The sequence below is a fragment of the Lipotes vexillifer genome, unplaced genomic scaffold (assembly GCF_000442215.2).
Source record: "Lipotes vexillifer unplaced genomic scaffold, Lipotes_vexillifer_v1.1 scaffold1107, whole genome shotgun sequence".
Classification (NCBI taxonomy): domain Eukaryota; kingdom Metazoa; phylum Chordata; class Mammalia; order Artiodactyla; family Lipotidae; genus Lipotes; species Lipotes vexillifer.
Genome location: NW_006787552.1, coordinates 188,431 through 210,519, shown reverse-complemented (window position 1 = coordinate 210,519; position 22,089 = coordinate 188,431). Strand labels below are relative to the sequence as shown.

The window sequence follows — 22,089 nt, the reverse complement described above, 5'->3', positions numbered from 1 at the left end:
GGGGGAACAAGGTCCCTGGAGAGGACCCAGATGGCAGCAGTCAGACTCCTGAAGCCCTGAGTGAGGTAGAGGAAAACAGAGGTCAATAGGGGCAGCCAAGGAATGGGTGGCAGGGGTAGGGGCTTGTTGTGCCCCCGCCACAGGTCCTGTGACAGGGTGATGTGGCAGGTGCAGGGTGTGGAGAGAAACATGTAAACAAAGCCCCAGACCACTTTTGAGACTGAAAGCAAGTCGCTACAAGTACTTGCTGAAAAGATGAATCACAGGAAAAGAAGTGTGGTTCCTGCTCATAGGGACAGGTCAAATGAGAAGGGGGGGAACTGGAGACCAGAGGTGAGAAAGAGAGAAGGGGTGGGAGCTGTCACGGCAGGCAGGGAGGTGACAAGCTTCAGGGTGAGGGGCCGGGTGGGCCAGTCCAGGGAGGAGGGTTGAGGATGTGAACTGGGACGGTCTTATCGTTTCAGCTGAGCTGCCCCCAAACCTTCTCTGGGCTTCGATCCACCAAGGCCTCCCATGTGTCACATGGGGAGCTGAAAAGCCCAGGGGCTCCTCTGCTTCCTGTGTGACTTTGGTTTATAGAAAGCGTGATTTGGCATCATCCAAAATGCACATCTGACCAATGTAAATAACCTTGCAAGTTTCCACAACATATGCCACAAACACAAACGCCTCTGAAGAATGCTGGCACCCAGTAGTGATTGATGACCCAGCGATGAACCTACTCGGGTTTCTCACGTCAGAACATGGCACTATGGGTGTCTCCGAGGCAGGTCTTGAGGGAACTCTTTAGACAGAGCCTTCCTCCTGCCCCGCAGCCAACCACCCTCCCTGTTCCCCTCGCCTCCCTAAGGTTTGGCCCAACTCCTTCATCACCCACCCCTTTCCCCTTTTGTCTTGACTGTCCAGTTTCCATCAGACCCTCAGCGAGAAACAAAAATAATTCATGGTGCAAACTTGGGAGAAGCAGCTCACCTGGTAACAAATAAGTCCCTTTGTACTTAAGAGGCCCCACCAAGTGCTGACTGCATGGAAGTCCCAGGAAGCTGAGTGGGGGGCAGTGGGGGATGGGGGATGGGGGTGGGGCTAACCGCCCCTCCCCTACACAGGGTACTGATTTTCAGTGCATGCGTAGACGGTGCTCGGCTGGTTTCTCCTCCGGATCCGCTCAGGCACTTTGGGGAGGATCTGGAAGGTCTGAGGCAGCAGCTCCAGACAGGCCTCACAGAACTTCTTGATTTGCCAGCAGTAGGTGATGGGGTTGAAGATGGACTTGAGGTAGCTGAGCTTTAGGACGCAGAGGCTGGTGGTATAGAACAAGAGTCCACAGTAGAACCTCCAGCTGAACACGGGACAGCAGGCTGTAGACGGAGTGCGGCAGCCAGCACAGCGAGAAGCCCACGAAGAGGATCAGGATGGTGGTGAAGGCCTTGGTTTTGAAGCTCAGGTCCAGGCTGACCTGCTGCTGCTGCTGGAGCCGCCGCAGGCTGGTGCGGGTTGGCAGCTGCAGGTCCAGGCTGTCGGACTGGTTGTGCACGTGCACAGCGCCCTTGCACACTGTGTGCAGTATGCCCAGGTAGGAGCTGAGCATCACGGCAAAGGTCGTGAAGAAGGCGGCCCCCACCAGCGTCAGCACTTAGGCGCGGCTGGCCAGCAACTCGGTGTAGCCCAGCATGCATTGTAGGGCCCACGCCAGCACCTCCGCCTGCGGCCAGTCGCCCATGACAAGGCTGAGACACAGAACTACAGAGTCCAGGACACGGCGGTGATCACCTTGGCCCTGTGGGGGTTCAGCCTTTCCTGATGCTGGACGATGATGAGGAAGTGGTCCGTGCTGATGATGAGTAGGATGGCCACACCCTCCAGGATGAAGGACCAGTAGAGCGTGGCCGAGAGACTGCAGAAGGAGTCCCCGAAGTGCCAGGAGACAGTGATAAGGGCTACGACGGTGAAGGGTATGCAGCACAAGGACAATATGATGTACGAGAAGGCCAGGGTGGCCAGCAGCAGGGTGATGGTGGAGTGCATAGCCAGCCTCTGGTACACGATGATGCAGACCACGGTGTTGCCGAGGAACCCCACCACGATCATCAGCATTATAAGGACTGCCAGGGACATCCTGAGGGGCGCAGGTGAAAGGGGTGCCTGGGAGTCCGCCGCGTGGCTCCCTTTCGGCAGCAGGTATTAGTAGGTCTCTATGGATGAGCGGTTACAGGCCATCATGGAGGAAATCCTGGAGCTGGGGCAGAAAGGAGAGGAAGGGGCCTCAGCGCTTCAGGGGCCGCCCCGTTCTTTCTGCTGGCTGCATTTTCCTCCCGGTTGTCTTGGATATAGAGGGCGCTGCAAGGGCTGGGAGGAGCCTCCCTCTTTGGGAGCAACTGGCTGGGATTTGCGATTCATCACAGTCTCATCATCTCCGTGACAACCGACTGTGTCCGCAGCTTTCTACTTGGACGCACTCACTGGCCTGCTGCAAAGAAGCATGAAAGAGAAGGGGGTTAGACATTCCAAGCATGGGTTGAATAGAGCAGTTTTTACCTTTTACAGGTATTTTAAACATCAGAGTGGAGCTGACTCACTTATTTACCACGTGGGGAAAAGGCTTGGTCTTCACAAATACGACGAGCCTTGTCATGTAACCCAGGAAACCTGATCAGACCTATCTTGTGGGGGACCAGAATTTGTAATCAACATTTCCATAATCAGCATGTATTTTATAACTTGAATTATAAACATCCTGATCCAGTGAAGCTTTGGATGAGGCAACCCCTAGTAGAGAGCCAGTTCCATGAGGGCAGGGTTTTGTCTGTGTGGTTTGCTGTGTCCCCAGCAGAGAAGATGTTCAACAGAAATTCTGTTGATTGAATAAATGGTAGTTGATGCCGCTGCTATTTGTTTAAGTGTGGAGTCACATGCAGTTTTAAGAAATAATCCAGCAAGATCCAATGTACCCTTCCCCCAATTTCCCTTAATGGTAACACTTTGGACAACTGTAGTGCTGCTAGAATGTTACTTTTGGAAACACTGATGAAAAGGAAGACACTATCCCCCCAGATAAACTCTTTTAAAGGATGTTGTTGGGGCTTCCCTGGTGGCTCAGTAGTTAAGAATCCGCCTGCCAATACAGGGAACGTGGGTTTGAGCCTTGGTCCAGGAAGATCCCACATGCTGCAGAGCAACTAAGCCCACGTGCCACAACTACTGAGCCCACGTGCCACAGCTACTGAAGCCCACACACCTAGAGCCCATGCTCCACAACAAGAGAAGCCACCGCAATGAGAAGCCTGCACACTGCAATGAAGAGTAGCCCCTGTTCACTTCAACTAGAGAAAAGCCCGCGCACAGCAAGGAAGATCAAACACAGACAAAAAATAAAATAAAATAAAAAATTGCTTTGTCAGCACCAGTGTCCTCATGGTAGAACAAGCTTCCAAAAATGTCTGCCACTAGTGTTTATGTCTCCAGTGGGAGTCCTAGTAGCTTCTTGCCTCTCCAAGTTGTTCTCCAAGGTCAACTAATGGGTCTGATCCAGACTCCTTTCAAATTATTTCCTCTGAGCTGGGATTCAGAGCATGTGAGATTTTGTGCATGCCTTTTAAAAGCAGAGTGTCTGTGTCATATAGTCCTCTGTCTCTCCCACATGCAAGCCCCACTGTCTTTTAAAGCCAAATGTTCTAGGGGCTCTTCTTCCCTGTGCAGGAACCCTGGACTGGGGAGCCTGATGTGAGGTTTAGACACACCATTCCTTGTGAAGAACCTCTGCAATTGTTATTCCTCTCATTTGAGCATTGCCTATCCAGGGGTGTGGGCTGTCCTCTCCCACACTTCTAGTTGTGGTTCCTCTTTTATACCTTTGGCTGCGGAAAATCTTTTCTGCTAGTCTTCAGCTTGTTTTCATGGACAGTTGCTTTGTAAATACTTGTAATTTTGGTGTGCATCCATTGTAAGAAGGGAACATTTTCTTTCACTTGGATTTTCAGTTGCTTGAAAAAATAAAACAATACAATATCATTTTTTTCTATAAAAATTGAGAAAAATCAAATGCATAGATATGTTCAACTTTAGAAAAGTAGGTATTTGGTAAAAGATACTTAATAATTGGTGTATTACCCTCACACACACACACAAACATAATGTAACTCCATATGCATACTACATTTACTTTTCCATTCCTATTTATTTCATATAGATCACACATTTTGTAAACTAGCATGGGTCATACCAAATGACTCACTTTTTCTATTGCCCTATACATTTTCTGTACGAAGCATCTAACTGTGATGTTGCTTATTTAATAATTTGAAATTCAATACTGGCAAAGCCAAGAATTTATGCTGATAAATCAATTTCTCTGAGGGGTGTGGAGTTGGGCTCTTGATTTCCGTTCCTGGAAGGAAACATTTAAATACTGACAACTGTTACTTTAAACCCACCTTGGTATTACAGGGACTTGACTCTAACCTCCCTTTAAATGCATACAAGTTTTCAGAGAATTCAACCTAAGCATTCAAAAGGAAAGGAAAACTGGCTCAATTTTGCTCCATTTTCCTTCAGATAATGGATAGGAGAATGTGAAAGAGAAGCCATTTAGTCTTAAGTACACATTATATGGTATTTTCAAGGATGTAACAGTCCTTAGTTCTTGGGCAAAAAATCTTAAGTCTCAAGAGAAGTGAAACATTGACTTGTGAAGAGTTAGGAATTATATACACTAAAACCAAAACTTTCATTTATCTAGAAAGAAAGTTGACAAATACTATAATATAACACATGATTTTACAGATTTTGAAAATTTTAAATGTGGCATTACTATTAAATAAATCATGTGGAAAGCAACTATATTGACAACGTAGCAAAAATTTGTATTTTGTACATCCTGCTGACAGTTGATAGCATGACTGAATTGATCAAAATCTATTAATTATTTCTTTCAACCTTCAAAATCTCTCCTTGCTTAAAACTGATGAAATCACAACATCATTAATCCAAAAAAGTGATTATAATTATCAAACTAATTATTCCTATACTATCAAGTTCTGGTTATTTTGATCAGTTTAAGTACTATGATCTGAAGACTCATTTCTGAATACTAAACATATATTTAGGGGCTTTTACTTTGATTTCTGGTAAAGCTTTGCATATTTGATAATAACAATGACAGATTACATTTGAATTTGAACCCAATACACAGATTTTATTGTTTCTATATTCCAGATAGTCAAAAATCAATTACCTTGACAATAGTGCTTATTTCATATGTACAAAAAAATATTTTAAGATTAGACAAGGAATGTTTCTTTTTCTTCTTCTAATATTAATATTATTACTACTACTACTACTTAGGACTGGCTCACCTCACCTATATAGAGAGTAAAGGAATAGTTTATTATAAGACCATCTGGTGTCAATATGAATGAATTGAAATTAACAGATAGGTAACACTCTTCATTTTTAAAGAAAAGTGTTATTTCTCAAGTGTTAGTGTGATTATATTTTCTGTCTTCCAAGACTTCACAAAATGAATTGCTGCTGAAATTTCTATGACATATGTCCTTTTCTTAAGAAAAAGAAGCCTATATCAGTCAGGGCAGCTGATTTGGTTGGATCCCATTTCCACCACGGAGAGGGGGAAGCTTTTTACTGAGGCATTGTGCTGTGTTACGTATAACAAAACTCTTTGAGAGAATTGCCTATACCCCATTTCTTCTCCTTCCATTCACTTTTGAACCCACTTCAATCAGGTTTTCATGCCCATTCTTCTATTTGCTATTCTCAAAGTAACAAATAACTTGCACATTGCTAAATACATTAACCAATTCCCAGTCCTCAGTGTATTTGATTAACAGTGTGTTAATCAATCTAATTCTTTTTAAATTTTTTTATTTTATATTGGAATATAGTTAACTAACAATATTGTGTTAGTTTCAGGTGTACAGCAAAGTGATTCAGTTATACATATACATATTCTTTTTCAAATTATTTTCACATTTAGGTTATTACAGAGTATTTAGCAGACTTCCCTGTGTTATACAGTGGGTCCTTCCTGGTTATCTATTTTAAATACAGCAGTGTGTATATGTCAATCCCAAACTCCCAATCTATCCCTCTCCCCTACCTTTCCCCTCTGGTAACCATAAATTCATCCTCTAAGTCTGTGAGTCTGTTTGTTTTGTAAATCAGTTCATTTGTATCATTATTTTTAGATTTTGCATGTAAGTGATATCATATGATATTTGTCTTTCTGTGTCTGACTTCACTTAGTATAATATCTAGGTCCATTCATGTTGCTGCAAATGGCATTATTTTATTCTTTTTAATGGCTGAGTAATATTCCATTATATACAGGTACCACATCTTTATCCATTCCTCTGTTGATAGACATGTAGGTTGCTTCCATGTCTTGGCTATTACAAACAGCGCTGAAATGAACATTGCTGTGTGTGTATACTTTTGAACCATGTTTTTCTTCAAATATATGTCCAGGAGTGGAATTGCTAGATCATATGCTAGCTCTATTATTAGTTTTTTTTTTAAGAAATCTCCATATTGTTTTCCATAGTGGCTGTACCCATTTAATACCTTCCCACCAACAGTGTGGGAGGCTTCCCTTTTCTCCACACCTTGTCCAGAATTTGCTGTTTGTAGATATTTGGTAATGACCATTCTGACTGGTGTGTGGTGATATCTCATTGAAGTTTTGATTTGCATTTCTCTAATAATTAGCAGTGTCGAGCATCTTTTCATTTTCTTCTTGGCCATCTGTATGTCTTTGGAGAAATGTCTATTTAGGTCTTTTGCCCATTTATTGATTGTATTGCTTGTTTATTTTATATTAAGTCACATGAGCTGTTTGTAAATTTTTGATATTAATCTCTTGTCTGTTGCTTCATGTGCAAATTTTTTTTTCCCATTCTGTGTGTTGTCTTTCATTTTATTTATGGTTTCCTTTGCTGTGCAAAAGTTTTTGAGTTTAATTAGGTCCAATTTTTTTATTTTTGTTTTTATTTCCATTACTCTAGGAGGTGGATATAAAAGATCTTATTTCAATTTATTTCAGAGAGTGTTATGCCTGTGTTTTCCACTGAGACTTTTATAGTATCTGGTCTTACATTTAGGTCTTTTATCCATTTTGAGTTTATTTTTGTGTATGGTATTAAAGAATGTTCTAATTTCATTTCTTACATGGAGATGTCCACTTTTTCTAGTTCTGCTTACTGAAAAGACTGTCTTTCCTCCATTGTCTTGCTCCCTTGTTGTAGATTAATTGACTTTAGGCACTTGGGTTTATTTTTGGGCATTCTATCCTGTTCCATTGTCCTATATTTCTGTTTTCATGCCAGTACCATAGAGTTTTGATTACTGTAGCTTTGTAGTACAGTCTGAATTTAAGAAGCTTGATTCCTCCAGCTTCGTTTTTCTTTCTTAGGATTGCTTTAGATATTCAGGGTCTTTTGTGTCTTCATACAAATTTTAATATTTTTTGTTATAGTTCTGAGAAATATGCCATTGGTAGTTTGATAGATATTGCATTGAATCTGTAGATTGCCTTGGATTGTATAGTCATTTTGACAATATTTTTTCTGACAATCTAAGAACATGGTATATCTTAACATCTGTTTCTGCTGTCTTCAGGTTTTTTCATCAGCATATTATAGATTTTAGAGTACAGGTCTTTTGTCCCATTGGTAAGTTTATTCCCAGGTATTTTATTCTTTTTAATGCAATGGTAAATGGGATTGTTTATTTAATTTCTCTTTCTGATCTTAGCTGTATGTTTGTCATATATGGCCTTTATTATGTTGAAGTATGTTCCCTCTATGCCCACTTTCCTGAGAGCTATTATCATAAATGGGTGTTGAATTTTTGTCAAAAGATTTTTCTGCATCTATTGAGATGATCATAAGGTTTTTTATTCTTCAATTTTTTGAGGTGGTGTATCACACTGATTTATTTGTGGATATAGAAAAATTATTGCATCCAAGGGATAAATACCACTTGATCATGTTATATTATCCTTTACATGTATTGTTGGATCCAGATTTCTAGTATTTTGCTGAGGATTTTTGTGTTGATGTTCAACAGTGATATTGGCCCATAATTTTCTTTTCTTGTGATGTCTTTGTCTGGTTTAGGTATCAGGGAGATGGTGGCCTCATAGAATGAATTTGGGTACGTTCATTCCTCTGCAATTTTTGGGATAGTTTCAAAGGACAGGTGTTATCTCTTCTCTAAATGTTGGTTAGAATTCACCTGTGAAAACATCTGGTCCTGGACTTTTATTTATTGGAACTTATTTAATCACAGTTTCAATTTCATTACTTGTGATTATTCTCTTCATATTTTTCTATTTCTTCCTGGTTCAGTCTCAGAAGTTAGTACCTTTCTAAGGATTTGTCTATTTTTTCCTCAGTTGTCTATTTTGTTGGTGTATAGTTTCTGGTAGTAGTCTCTTATGATCCTTTTTATGTCTGTGATGTGCATTGTAACTTCCTCTTTTTCATTTCTAATTTCATTGATTTGAGTCCTCTCCCCCACACCTTATTTATTTATTTGTTTGATGAGTCTGGCTAAAGGTTTATCAATTTTGTTTTTCTTTTCAAAGAACCAGCTTATAGTCTCATTGATCTTTTCTGTTGTTTTCTTTCTTTCTATTTCATTTATTTCAACTCTGATCCTTATGATTTTCTTCCTTCTACTCACTTTGTGTTTTCTTTGTTCTTCTTTCTCTAGTTCCTTTAGGTATGAGTTTAGATTGTTTACTTGTGATTTTTCTTGTTTCCTAAGGTAAGATTTTATTGCTATAAACTTTTGTCTTAGTACTTGTTTTGCTGTGTTCCATAGGTTTGGATCATCATGCTTTCTTTCTCATTTGATTTCCTCTTTGATTACTTCAGTGATCCATTTTTTGTTTAGTAGCATATTGTTTAACCTCCATATGTTTGTGTTTTTTTACAGTTTTTATTTTCTTTTAGTTGATTTCTAATCTCACAGAGTTGTGGTCAGAAAAATTGCTTGATATGATTTCAATTTTCTTAAATTTGCTGAGTCTGGCTTTGTGGCCCAGCATATGATTAATCCTGAAGAATGTTCCGTGTGCACTTGAGAAGAATGCATATTCTGCTGCTTTTGGATGGAATGCTCTATAACTATCAATTAAGTCCATCTGGTAAATGTGTCATTTAAGACCTGCATTTCCTTATTGATTTTCTGTCTTGAATATCTGTCCGTTGACGAAAGTGGGGTGTTAAAGCCCCCACTGTTTTTGTGTTACTGTTGATTTCCCCTTTTATGTCTGTTAGCATTTGCCTCATATATTGAAGTGCTCTTACTTTGGATGCATTTTCACAATCATTATGTCTTCTTCCTGGAATGATCCCTTGATCATTATGTAGTGTCTTTCTTTGTCTCTTATAACAGTCTTTATTTTAAAGTCTATTTTGTCTGATATGAGTATTGCTAGTCCTGCTTTCTTTGATTTCCATTTGCGTGGAATAAATTTTTCCATCCCCTCACTTTCAGTCTGTATCTGAAGTGGGTGTCTTGTGACTGCTTATATACAGGTCTTGTTTTTGCATGCTTTCAGCCAGTCTGGATCTTTTCTTTGAGCATTTAATTCATTTGCATTTAAGATACTTATCAATATGTATGTTCTTATTGTCATTTTGTTAATTGTTTAGGATTTGCTTTGTAGTTTTTTTTTTTTTCTCTTCCTCTTCTGTTCTCTTGTCTTGTGATTTGGTGACTAACTTGTGTTTGAATCTCTTTTTTTTTTTTTATTTGTTTTATTTTTATTTATTTATTTATTTTGGTACATGGGCCTCTCACTGTCATGGCCTCTCCCATTGTGGAGCACAGGCTCTGGACATGCAGGCTCAGTGACCATAGCTCATGGGCCCAGCCACTCCGCGGCATGTGGGATCTTCCCAGACCGGGGCATGAACCCGTGTTCCCTGCATCAGCAGGCGGACTCTCAACCACTGTGCCACTAGGGAAGCCCTAATTTGCTTTATTTTATTTTTTCGATGTGCCAAAAGGCTTGCAGGATCTTAGTTCCCTGACCAGGGATTGTACTCAGGCCCACGGCAGAGAAAGCACCAAGTTGTAGTCACTGGACCACCAGGGAATTCCCGCGTTTGGATTTCTTTCTTTTTTTTTTTTTTTTAATGTGTGTATCTATTGTAGATTTTGAGTTTGCTGTTAGCATGAGGTTTTAATATATTAGTCTATATATAAATAAGATTGTTTTAAGTTGCTGGTCTTTTAAACTCAAATCCATTTCCAATATCCTGCTTTTATGCTCTCTTCTTCTCACAGTTCTTAGTTTTGATATCATATTTTTGTACAGATGATTTACAGCATGTTTGCCTTTACTGGTGAGCTTTTCAATTTGTAATTTCTTATTTCTAGTTGTGGCCTTTTTTTCTACCTAGAGAAGTACCTTTAGCATCTGTTGCAAAGTTGGTCTGGTGGTGCTGAATTCTCTTAGCTTTTGATTGATTGTAAAACTTTTGATTTCTCTCTAAAATCTGAATGAGAACCTTGTTGGGTAGAGTATTCTAGGTTGTAGGTTTTTCCCTTTCATCACTTTAAATATATCATTCCACTCCCTTTCGGCCTGTAGAATTTCTGCTGAGATATCAGCTGAAAACCTTATGGAAATTCCCTTGAATGTTATTTGTTGCTTTTCCCTTGTTGCTTTTAATATATTTTTCTTTGTCATTAATTTTTGTCAATTTGATTACTATCTGTCTCCATAGAATAGAATAGAATATGAATGTTGCTGCATTTAATGTTGTCCCTGAGGTCTTTGATATTGTCCTCATTTCTTTTCATTCTTTTTTTTTAATTCTGTTCCACATCAGGGATTTACAACATTCTGTCTTCCAGCTCACTTATCCATTCTTCTACCTCATTTATTCTGCTATTGATTCATTCTAGTGCATTTTTCATTTCAGTTATTGTATTGTTCATCTCTGTTTGTTCTTTAGTTCTTCTAGGTCCTTGTTAAACATTTTTTGTATATCTTAACCTGTGTCTCCATTTTTTTTCTGAGATCTCGGATCATCTTTACTATCATTACTCTGAATTCTTTTTCAGGTAGATTGCATATCTCCACTTCACTTAGTTGTTCTTCTGGGGTTTTATCTTGTTCCTTCATCTGGGACATATTCCTCTCCTGTCTCATTTTTTCTAACTTTCTATGATTGCATTTTCTGTTTTTAGGCTGCAGTGTTGTAGTTCTTGCTTCTGTTGTCTTCGCCCAGTGGATGAGGCTGTCTAAGAGGCTTGTGCAGGTTTCCTAGTGGGAGCAACTTGTTCCTGCCCCCTGGTGGTTGGGAGTATGTATTTTTCCTTTGGGCAGGGTCGTGTTGGGGCATGTATTTATCAGGCAGCTGGTTTTCAGGAAGACTTTAAGAAGCCTGCCTGCTGTGTTCCCTCCCTGTTCATTTTTTGGCCTGAGGCATACCAGCACTGGAGCCTACAGGCTGTTGGGTGGGGCCAGGTTTTAGTGAGAAAATGGCAGCCTCCAAGAGGGCTCAAGCCAATGAGTACTCCCCAGAACTAATGTAACCTGTGTCTTTGTTTCCACTGTGAAGCACAGCTATCCCCTGCCTCCACAGGAGACCCTCCAACACTGGCAGGTAAGTCTGGCCCAGTCTTTTGAGGTCACCACTTTTTCCCCTTGGTCCTGGTATGCTTGTGAGCCTATGTGCATTCTCTGAGAGTGGAGTTTCTGTTTCTCCCAGTCCTGTGGAATTACTGTGATCAAACACTGCTGGCCTTCAAAGCCAGGTTCTCTGGGGGCTCCTCCTTCCCTTGTCCAACACTGAGGTTGGGGTGCCTGATGTGGGTCTCAGAACTTTCACTCCTATGGAAGAACTTCTGTGGTATAATTATTTTCCAGTTTGTGGGTTGTCTACCTGGCAAGTATGGAATTTGATTTTATGGTGATTGTGCCCCTCTAATTGTCTTATTGTGGATTCTTTGTATTTGGATGTAGGGTATCTTTTTTGGTAGGTTCCAGTATTTTTTTGTCAATAGTTGTTCAGCAGTTAGTTGCAATTTTGGAGTTTCCATAAGATGAGGTGAGCTTATGTCCTTCTACTCTGTCATCTTCAATCTTTAATTCTTGAAACATTTATTTTACTTGGCGTCCAGGATACCAATCTGTGTCCTCCTCCTACATTATTGACAATATTGTTGCAGATTCTTTTCCTGATTTATCCAGACCTCTAAATCAGGAGTGCACAAAGCATCAGACTTCTATGCTCTTTTTCTATGCTTTCCATCTATGCTTTCACTTTCTTGTTGATCTAATACAGACTTGTCTTTAACTAGTGTCTTTAGGCTGATGATGCTCACATTTACACACCAGCAATCCCTATGGTAGATTAAATTATTATTCCCATCTTCTCTAGACAAGAATTAAATATCTCCTCTCCAAAAGTGTCAGATTTAACCATGTGACTTAATTTGACCAGTAAAGTGAGAATGGAAATTATATTTTTTACCTGTAGGAGAAGATTTATGAGCCAAGATATGATTCATCATGTTGCCTTTTCTTTCTGCTGTAGACTGGCAAAGTGTTAATACATCTATTTTGTCGGACCAGGTCTCAGAATCAAGGTAACTTGGAGCAAATCCTCAGCAGCCCCAAGGTAAACATGGAGCATGAGTGGAAAAAAATGTTTCCTGTAGGCCACCAACATTTGGGTGTCATTTGTTACTCTTGCATAATGAAGTACTTTGACTGATACAAACCCATCTTTTTCCTCAGATCTCATATACTTACTCTTTATTGAACTCCTGCATGTTGGTATTTAACATGTCATAAATAAACTGATCATTTCCCTCCAAATATTTTCCTCCTACAGTTGTCTTTATCTCGCCAAACTGAAATTCTATTCCTTCTGCTGATCAGACATTGACTTCTCTCTTATCTCACAGTCCCTAATCAATCCATTGGCAGGTCCTGCAAACTTCAAAATTAACTGTAGTTATATCTATAAATATATGACTGCTTTTAACCATTTCCCCTCTAAAACATTTAACCATTATCTTTCATTTGAACCAACTGCAATAACCTCTTAAACAGTCTCTGTCTCTACTTTGGTTTTTTATATTCTATTATTTCTACTGCAGCCTGAGTGATTATATTTTTTTGTTCAAATGTCTCCACTGGCTTTCCATTTCACTCAGATAAAGAAATATTTTTACCATTGCCTAGAGCACCCTTATAATCTACTCTCTGAATTTACCTCCTCCCACTCTCTTCCCTCCTCACTTTACTTCAGTCACATGAGCCTCCTTGTGGTTCTTCAAACATACTAAGCACAGTTTTTGCTCAGGGCCTTTACATTGCTGTTCCTTATGTCTTGTATCTTTTCCCCAATACCATGAAGGTTATGTCTCTTACTGTCCTCACATCTTTTTCTGAAATATCACTGAATTCATGAGGCCATCCTTAATGATTGTATATAAATCTCAACTCTGACTCTCCCAAGCTGCTCCTCAACTCTTCCAAATACATTTTTTATAATTTTTCTCCAAGGTACATAACATCATGTGACATGTTACACATACAGTAGTTTATTGCCCCCCCACATAAATATAAGCTGTATTACAGCCAAGATTTTGTCAGTCTTCTTCACAGCTGTATCTTTTGTACCCATATCAGAGTCTGTCATATAGTATGTGCTCAATAATATAAAGAGAACTGAAAGGTCCTGGCTCTCCCTTTACCTTTGTGACCTTGGACAAGTTAATGACCTCTGTGCCTTAGATTTTTTTTTTTGGTATCTGAGACCAATTTGAACCTATCTCATACGGTTTGTGTGAGGATTTTAAAAGGGAAAATATAGATATAGCACTTAGAGCAATGTCTGGCACATAGTACATAATCATCAACATTAGCAAAAAAAAAAGAAAAAAGGTGATGTATAACTTATTATACAAACTGAGAGTATATTCTATACCAGAAACACATGGTTTCAAATCCTTACTCTGTTATTGAAAGCTGGGTTGACCAGCATAAACCTCACCTTCTATGCTTCATTGTTCTTATCTATAAGTTGATGATAACAGAATTTATAAAATTAGAGATAATGTATATGTAATGTCCAGACTGTGTCTTAATTATAGTAGCCATACATATAGTTATCATTATAATGGAAACAACTTATTGAATGATTGATCTGTACCAGGAAATGAGTACTTGGACAATCTTATAATGTAGCTCTTGTTATTTTCTCACTTTTCCAAATAAAGAAATTAAGTTGTTGAGAGTTTTGGGAACCTTATCAAACTTATAGCTAATAAGTGGAGGGGTTGGAATTTGAACCCAATTTTTGTTCCTGAACTCTAGCCTACCCTTCTCTATTTATATATTGACTTACTAATTAATAAACATAAGTGTTAATCCTCAAAGAATTTAATACCTATCTGGTAGGCAAATGGTTCACATATAAATATAGTAGAGTAGACACTGATACAGGATATAAGTAAGAACTGGAGCCAATATTAAAAGCTTCTTGTGAAACATTTGAAATTATTACACCCTGAATATTATTAACAGTAGGAATTCAGATCAAAGAGGGAGAAATGAAGGAAGTTTTCAAGAGGAAAAATAACTTTACCTGTGTGTTGACATAAGTAAGACTGAGGAGGACTCTATTCTGATTGGCCAATAACATCACATTTTATTATTTCTGAATTTTCCACGCCCCTCTGAGGCTTCTTTAGCTAATTGGGAAGCATAGCTGTACTTTAGGTTTGGTCCTGTTATACATCTGTTCCAGAAAAGAGGCCCAGAATGTTCTTCTGGGCAGATTTGTAATAATAAATATGAAAAGAGAAGCAGTTTGTCTTACTTCTTAAGCTTATAAAAAGTCTAATAACTTATTTAAAACGTTTAGTTTTAATAAACAAGAAAAAAAGGAAATAATAATTAGGAAAATAACAATTATATCACTTAATCCTCAGAAAGCTATTTAAGGTAAATGATACTATTGCTATTTTATACATGAAAGAACTGATGTTTAGAGAAACAAATTAGTTGTTCAAAGTCATGTAGCTTTGACAAGTACTGAGTGTCACAGGAGTGTAAGCCTCTGAAACAAGCACTCTTTTCCCCTCTTAGACTCTTCATTATACTAAATACACCTTAATGAGATTGAGGAGGGGGAATGAAAAGTAGAGCAAACATTTCCAAGTTTTAGCTCTTAAAGTTTAGCTGCCATTTTAACTCATCTCTTTCAAACCTATATTAACTTTAAACTCTGAAGCTCTGTTAGAAAAGAAAAAAATATTCATAACATATTTCAACACTTTGGAAAATTTACAATGAAAAGTTTCAGAAATTTAAAAAGGATTTGAGACCAGTGAGATCTATATCTGTATCTATATCCATATCAATATTCATACCTATGTCTGTATCTACAACTGTATCTATCAATTCATCAATGAATCTATTGACCAGTCTCTATCAGATAAGAGGATTCTTCCAATATATCACTATGCCTTTTTTCCGATGTTGAAATAAATGACTATGTGCTTACCAACGTATCTTTAAAAACTAGAAACTATGATCCATATCTGGTGTATGCAGTTTTCCTAGAGCATAGAATACTCTTTACTGTGTAGACTAAATGTAAAATAAGGCTCAATGAAAGGCAGAAGAAAATCAGAGATGAACATTCAGCTATTGGCAAGTATTGCTCTCTTTCCTGATAAAACCTGCAAAGTGTTTTGTAGGGAGGTTGCTTGGGCTCTTTGGGTAGGGGGTTTCCCCAGAGTGTTGTAAAAGAGATAATAAAGGAAAGGAAATGCCAAACTAGAATCAGAGAAAAGAGTTAAAAGACTCTCTCATGCAGGTGAAATTAGCTCCGTACAATGTACCTGTAAGTTAATAAAGTGATGCTCCATGTTCACACTTTTGCCCTCTTTTTCCTGGAGGGTTGCAGAAAAACGTCTTCCCTAACTACACAGACATATCATGGCATAGGATTGGTCCAAAGACACTATTGTCAGATTTCTCTCAACAATCTGAGCCTGAATCATATTCTCACTGTCTGTTTGAATTTGTGTTCCGAAAGAGCAACTTGTCATTGCCTGCCAGAAGCAAGCCTGGTTTGTCTGCCTCTGTTGTTTCCTAGTATGGTTAAAACACTATGCTAAATGCTGTTTTCAGTCGGTCTGAATGTATGTTTTCAGTTTTAGCTGCAACCCTTACACTTCTGTCCCTAAATTTTTCCATTATGTGTTCAAATACTAAGTGCCTGCTCCAGTCTATACCATGTCACACATTCTTTTTAAAGATTCTTCTTGGAGACCTCATACTTGTTAGTCTTATGTAACATGCTGAGAATATTTTCAGAGAAACAAATTGAATAAAATCCTGGCTTAGTGTAGTTTAAGGCAGGCCCAAAGGCTGGAGTAAATCATACTACATATATATATGTGTATATATATATATATATATATACACACACACATATATATATATACACATATATATGTATATATATATTTATATATGTGTATATATATTTATTTATGCGTATATATATATGTGTGTGTATATTTAAATATATCTTTTTCTCTCTTTTTTCACAATGTTATATAGAATGTGGCTGCTTGGTTATTTCATCTGGAGGCACAGCTCTTGTCAGGTCATGGTCCTACTCGGGAACCTCAGTGTCTCTACATTGCCTACTGAAAAGAGAAATACTATGTCGTGTAGTCGAAGGCATGCTAAGGACTTAGACAACTCATTTAATCCTCATACACTTGCTACTCTATTTTACCAATGGGATGGATTTTACCTGAGCTTTAAGTAGATGGACCACAAGCTCAGCTTTCTGGTGCTCTTTGCAACATCAATGTTATATCCCTCTGCTCCTTCATAGACTCTCCCTTCTAGCCAAAATAATCCTCCATTGACTTTATATTTTTCATATAACTGAGCTTTGGCTTATATGGTTCCTACCCCCGTCCCAAGCAATATTCTTCTTCTTTTACTGCACATTCAGATCCTGCAATCCTAGCACCTCCCATTTTGTCCAGGTAGCTTTCTCTTATTCCTCTACTATTTACTATGGTCCTTCTCCCAGCATGCTATGATAACGTTTTCTTCTGAATGATCAAAATAACGTATGTGAAATTCTTCAACACACTTTCTACCTGTGTATTTTATCATATGCATTTTACTTCTTTCTATAATACTCTAATATCCTGTGAAAATGGAAGATTCCATAATTTCTTATACCATGATTTTATTAAGGGATTAATAGGTCAAAGGCTCTAATATCCAGGTTTTTTTAATGTGAAAATTTAAAAGTCTAAATTTTACTCTAACTCCTATTTCTAATTAAATTTGTATCTTTCTATTTTTGCTCTGAGCATTCATTTATATTGCTTAACTTGAATTTAGCTTATAAATGAGATGGAACCTCGGCGTTAAAGAAGATCAAAGGAAGAGGTGAAGATGAAGTACAACAACAACAAAGAAGGGATGAAGATAAAATAGTGTTTTTTGAGTATATAGTGACATTACAGAAACGGTAGTCTCATTAGTTTATCTACTTTGCTTATAAGAAAACTAGTAGTGCCATTTTTAAAATAATCAGAATTTCTTCAACCCCAAACACTCATAGGAAAAGTGAAAATAGTTGCTTAGACAAATACAATTGCCTAGTGTAAGTAAATTTCTGTATATATCATACAGAAATATGAGATCAAAATTCGTATCAACTTTGTATAGATGAAGAAGCTGAGGTTGAGAGGTTTTTTACTTGCCTAGTGTCATAGCATCTAGAAGACAAAGACAAAATAACAACACTTCTTTATCTTGAAATCTCATGCAACATAGCTTGGCTTCACAGACTCTAGTAGACCAGGATGGGGCAACCAAATCCTATATCATTGAGTCTATCTGATTTGTATCAACCATCCTAATGCACTAATCCCTACTACTTGCTGCCTTTCAGCATATCCTACAAGTATAGTGTTCCCAAATTGTTTTGGACACCTTTGCAAGCACCACCATTCCAAATTCACACCAAGGCATTGAGAAAGGAATGCTCTCCCTCTCAAGAAGTTTTGCATATTTAAAGGCTTGATCCATGTTAGAATGAATATTAGCATTGGTAAAATGATTTTATAGAACTAGAAGTCTTCTTGGGAAATTTTAATCTAGAATGAGCATTTATGGTACAAAACAGAAATCTTAAGAGTATCCTTAGACATTCTTTTGGACAAATCAAAATAATGGTGTCACTATTTAAAACACACTTGCTCAACTATGTATGAGTAGCCTGCCTTTGATTTTAGATATTTTGAAGCAAGAAAATTTGAAAAATTGATGTCAATAAAAGCTTTCATACCTTTCATTGGACACAGTTTAAATATAACCTATATCCTCAATGTAGTGAACTTGAATGTGATAGTTGCTTAAATTCCAGAATAAGAGGTGTTCTTTCAGTTTGCTGGTAAAGTAATTACTGCAAACTTTAGCTTGTTCAGATTGTAAAGGGAACATGCAAATGTCTTATAAAGGATTAACTTATTTTTACTCAATTGTTCATACACGTAGGGTTTGTGGCACTGTTCATGTAATGAAAAACAATAGTTCTTATTTTTGCCATCACTGTAATAATTAAATACTTTTTTCTGCATAAAAATGGAACATCTTGAAATTAGTGTGAAGACTAGGGTAAGATAAATCTCAGATAAAATGTCAGTTTAGAAAAATGATGAGCTCTTTTATAAAATATCTAACACAAAGAATAGTCGACCATTAAATTATCACTTTAATTTGGTATTAATTGTGCTCTATGAAATTTTCTACTTCTGTCTGTTCATACTAATCTGTTTGATTGATTTACTGAATATGGATATTTGTTTTTATTTCCCATCTTCAGTCTGATTTTTGTAGCTATTATATTTTAAATTATTGTTAGAAAAGGTAAAGCATAACCAGGAAATGTGCTGGGCTAATTCCTTGAATATCAACACATGAGACATGTTTCTTGACATGTATTTTTATGTTATACCAATATTTGAACATTTACTATTTGAAAATTATGGTTATATTTGGTAAGGACCAAAATATTTCAAAAATAAATAATGTCCCAATGGCTTGTCAGATCAGTTTCTTATTTATCCTAAATATTTCATATTTCCATTTGCAAACATAAATGGTATTTTTCAATTCCAATTTCCATTTCTTCATTGTTCAGATATAGAAACACAGTTGAATTTTGTATATTGACTTCATATACTGTGACATTGCTAAAGGCAATTATTAGTTCTACTTGCTTTCTTGTATATATGTTAGGATTTCCTTCATAAACAATTATGGTATCTGTGATTAAAGAGAATTTGCTTCCTCCTCCCTAATCTGTAGGCCTTTTATTTCCTTTATTAGCCATTTTATTTATTTATTACATTGACTACGTCTTCTATTTCAAAGTAGAATAAAAATGGTGTGAGCAGACATAATGTTTTCGGTCTTGGGGGATAGTATTCAGCCTTTAACAATTAATTATGACATTACCTGTAAATTTTTCATACATGCCTTTGATTAGGTTGAGGGAGTTTCCATATATTTCTCATTTGCCAATAGAGTTTTTTTTTTCTTTTAATCATGAATGGGTATGAATTTTGCCAACTTATCTTTTACATCTATTGAAATAAATATTTTATTTTCCTTTTCAGTTCACTAATTTGGTGAATTACATTGCTCAGTTTTCAAATGTCTAGTCAACCATACATCCTGGGATGCACCACACTTGGTAATTGTCCTTATTCTTTGTATACATTGCTGTATTCAATTTTCTAAAATTTTGTTGAGGATGTTTACATTTAAGCTAATGAGGGATTTTGGTGTCTAGATTTTTCCTCGTAATGCCTTTGGATTTTGTATCAAGATATTTCTGACAACATATAATAAGTTGGGAAGACTATCTTCTGGAGAATTTGTATAAAATTGATATGATTTCTTCCATAAGTGTTTGGCAGAATCCATGGTGAACTCAGCCTAGAATTTTCACTGAGGGAATAATTTTAAACTTAGATCAAATTTGTCTAATAGCTAAAAGGATATTAAAGTTATATATTTTTTTGTGTGTGGGCTTTGGAAATTTGTATCTTGCAAGTACATATTTGTGCATATGTCCTTCACTGTTATCTTATTAACATATAATTGTTTATAATATTTTATATTAATACTTTGTTCCTTGTAGGATCTTTAGTGATTTTTCCTTCTCTAATTTGTAGCATTTCTCTTCACTGCCTTTGTCAGTATGATTACAGTTTATAAATTTTCATACTCTTTGCAAAGAACCAGCTTATGATTTCACTGGTTTTCTCTACTGTTACTGCTTTTATTTCATTCTTTGAGTCTTTTAAAAATTGTAATATTTTTCTTTCTGATTACTTTGTGTTTAAATTATTTTTTACTCCCTAGTTTCTTAAGGTAGAAGAAAAGATCATTAGTATGAGACCTTTCTTCTTTTCCAAAATATTTAAAATTATAATTTTCCACTGCTTAACTGCAGCCCACAAATATTGATATTTTGTATTTTGATTTTCATCTTATTAAGAATATTTTTAATTTTACTTATGATTTTTTTCTTTAATTCATGGACTATATTTAATCCATGTTGTGTTTATTAATTTTCACATATTTGGGAATTTTCCAGATTTTATCTTTTTTCTTTTAGTATAATTTTACTTGATCAGAGAATATATTTTGTACAAGTTCTCTCCATTTAAATTTATTAAGATTTGCTTTGTGGATCAGAATGTGGTCTATCTTGGTGAATATTCCACATTACTTGAAAGGAATGTATGTTTAATATGGTTTTTAGGGGGAGAGTTCTCTAAATGTAAACATGTACAAATTGGTTGATAGTATTGTTCAGGTTTTTTATATCCTTTCTGATTTTCTGTCTACTTGTGTAACAATTATTGAGAAAGAAGTGTTCAAATCTCCAGTGATATTTATAGATTTGACTAAAACTCGTCTTATGAAATTTTGCTTCATATATTTTGAAGCTCTGTTTTTGGATCAATACCCAGTTGGGGTTATGTTTTCTTGATAAATTGGCTCCTTTATCTTTATGAAGTTTCCCTCTTTGTCATTGATTATATCTCTTGTTCTGTGATCAGCTTTTTCTAATATTACCATAATCATTCCAGTTTTTTTTTCATTTTCATAGTATTAAGGGGGCTCAGGGAAGGGTGTCCCCAAATATGCCAAAGTAGCACATTGATTATTTTGTATTAAAGTTACTTGAGAAACAGCCAGTGCAAAAAAGGAGACTCTGACCCTCCTCTTGGTCCCCTTGAAAGCAGAAAATAAATTTCCCATGTGAAAGGTACCCTCCCTGCATCAAGAGGTAGAAAGACATCTTTATGACCAGAGACAGGGTATTCAGTGCAGAGAAGGCTGTGTAAACAAAGTCTGCTTAGTTTTTTTTACTAATTACTACCCAAATCTAAGTTTCCTGTCTTGTCAGTTCTTTACACATTTGTTGCTTCTTTGTCTAAAAGATATATAAACAGCTTGCTTTGGTCACTTGAGTTTTATATGAGTGAGACCTCTGTGCAAATGAAATTAAATGTGTTATTTTTTCTGTTAATCTGCCTTGTGTCAATTTAATTATTAGATCACCAAAAGAATCAAGAAGGGTAGAGGGAAAATTTCCTCTCCCTGACAATATTTTTTTAATCCTTTTACTTTTAATTTCTCTGTATCTTTATATTTAAAGTAGATTTCTTATAGACAGCATATAGTAAGGTCTAGCTTTTTTATACAATCTGGCAATCTGTACATTTTAATTGGAATATTTAGACAATTTATACCTAACATAATTATAGATAGGCTGGGTTTTAAACTGTCTTTAAATTTGTTTCTATTTGTCACCACCTGTTCCTTTTTATCTTTTCTTCCTATATTCTTATAAATTGTGTATTTTTTATGATTTCATACCATCTTCTAAATTGCCTTAAGAACTATACCTCTTTTTTTGTTAGCAGTTGCTTCAGGTTTTTACAGTAGTCATCTTTAACTTATCACAATGTATCTTC

General features: G+C 36.8%; 1 pseudogene; it reads right to left on the bottom strand.

The window, feature by feature from the left end:
• Positions 1 to 1,098: 1,098 nt before the first annotated feature.
• Positions 1,099 to 2,217, bottom strand: LOC103074073 (probable G-protein coupled receptor 45 pseudogene; annotated as a pseudogene).
• Positions 2,218 to 22,089: the final 19,872 nt, after the last annotated feature.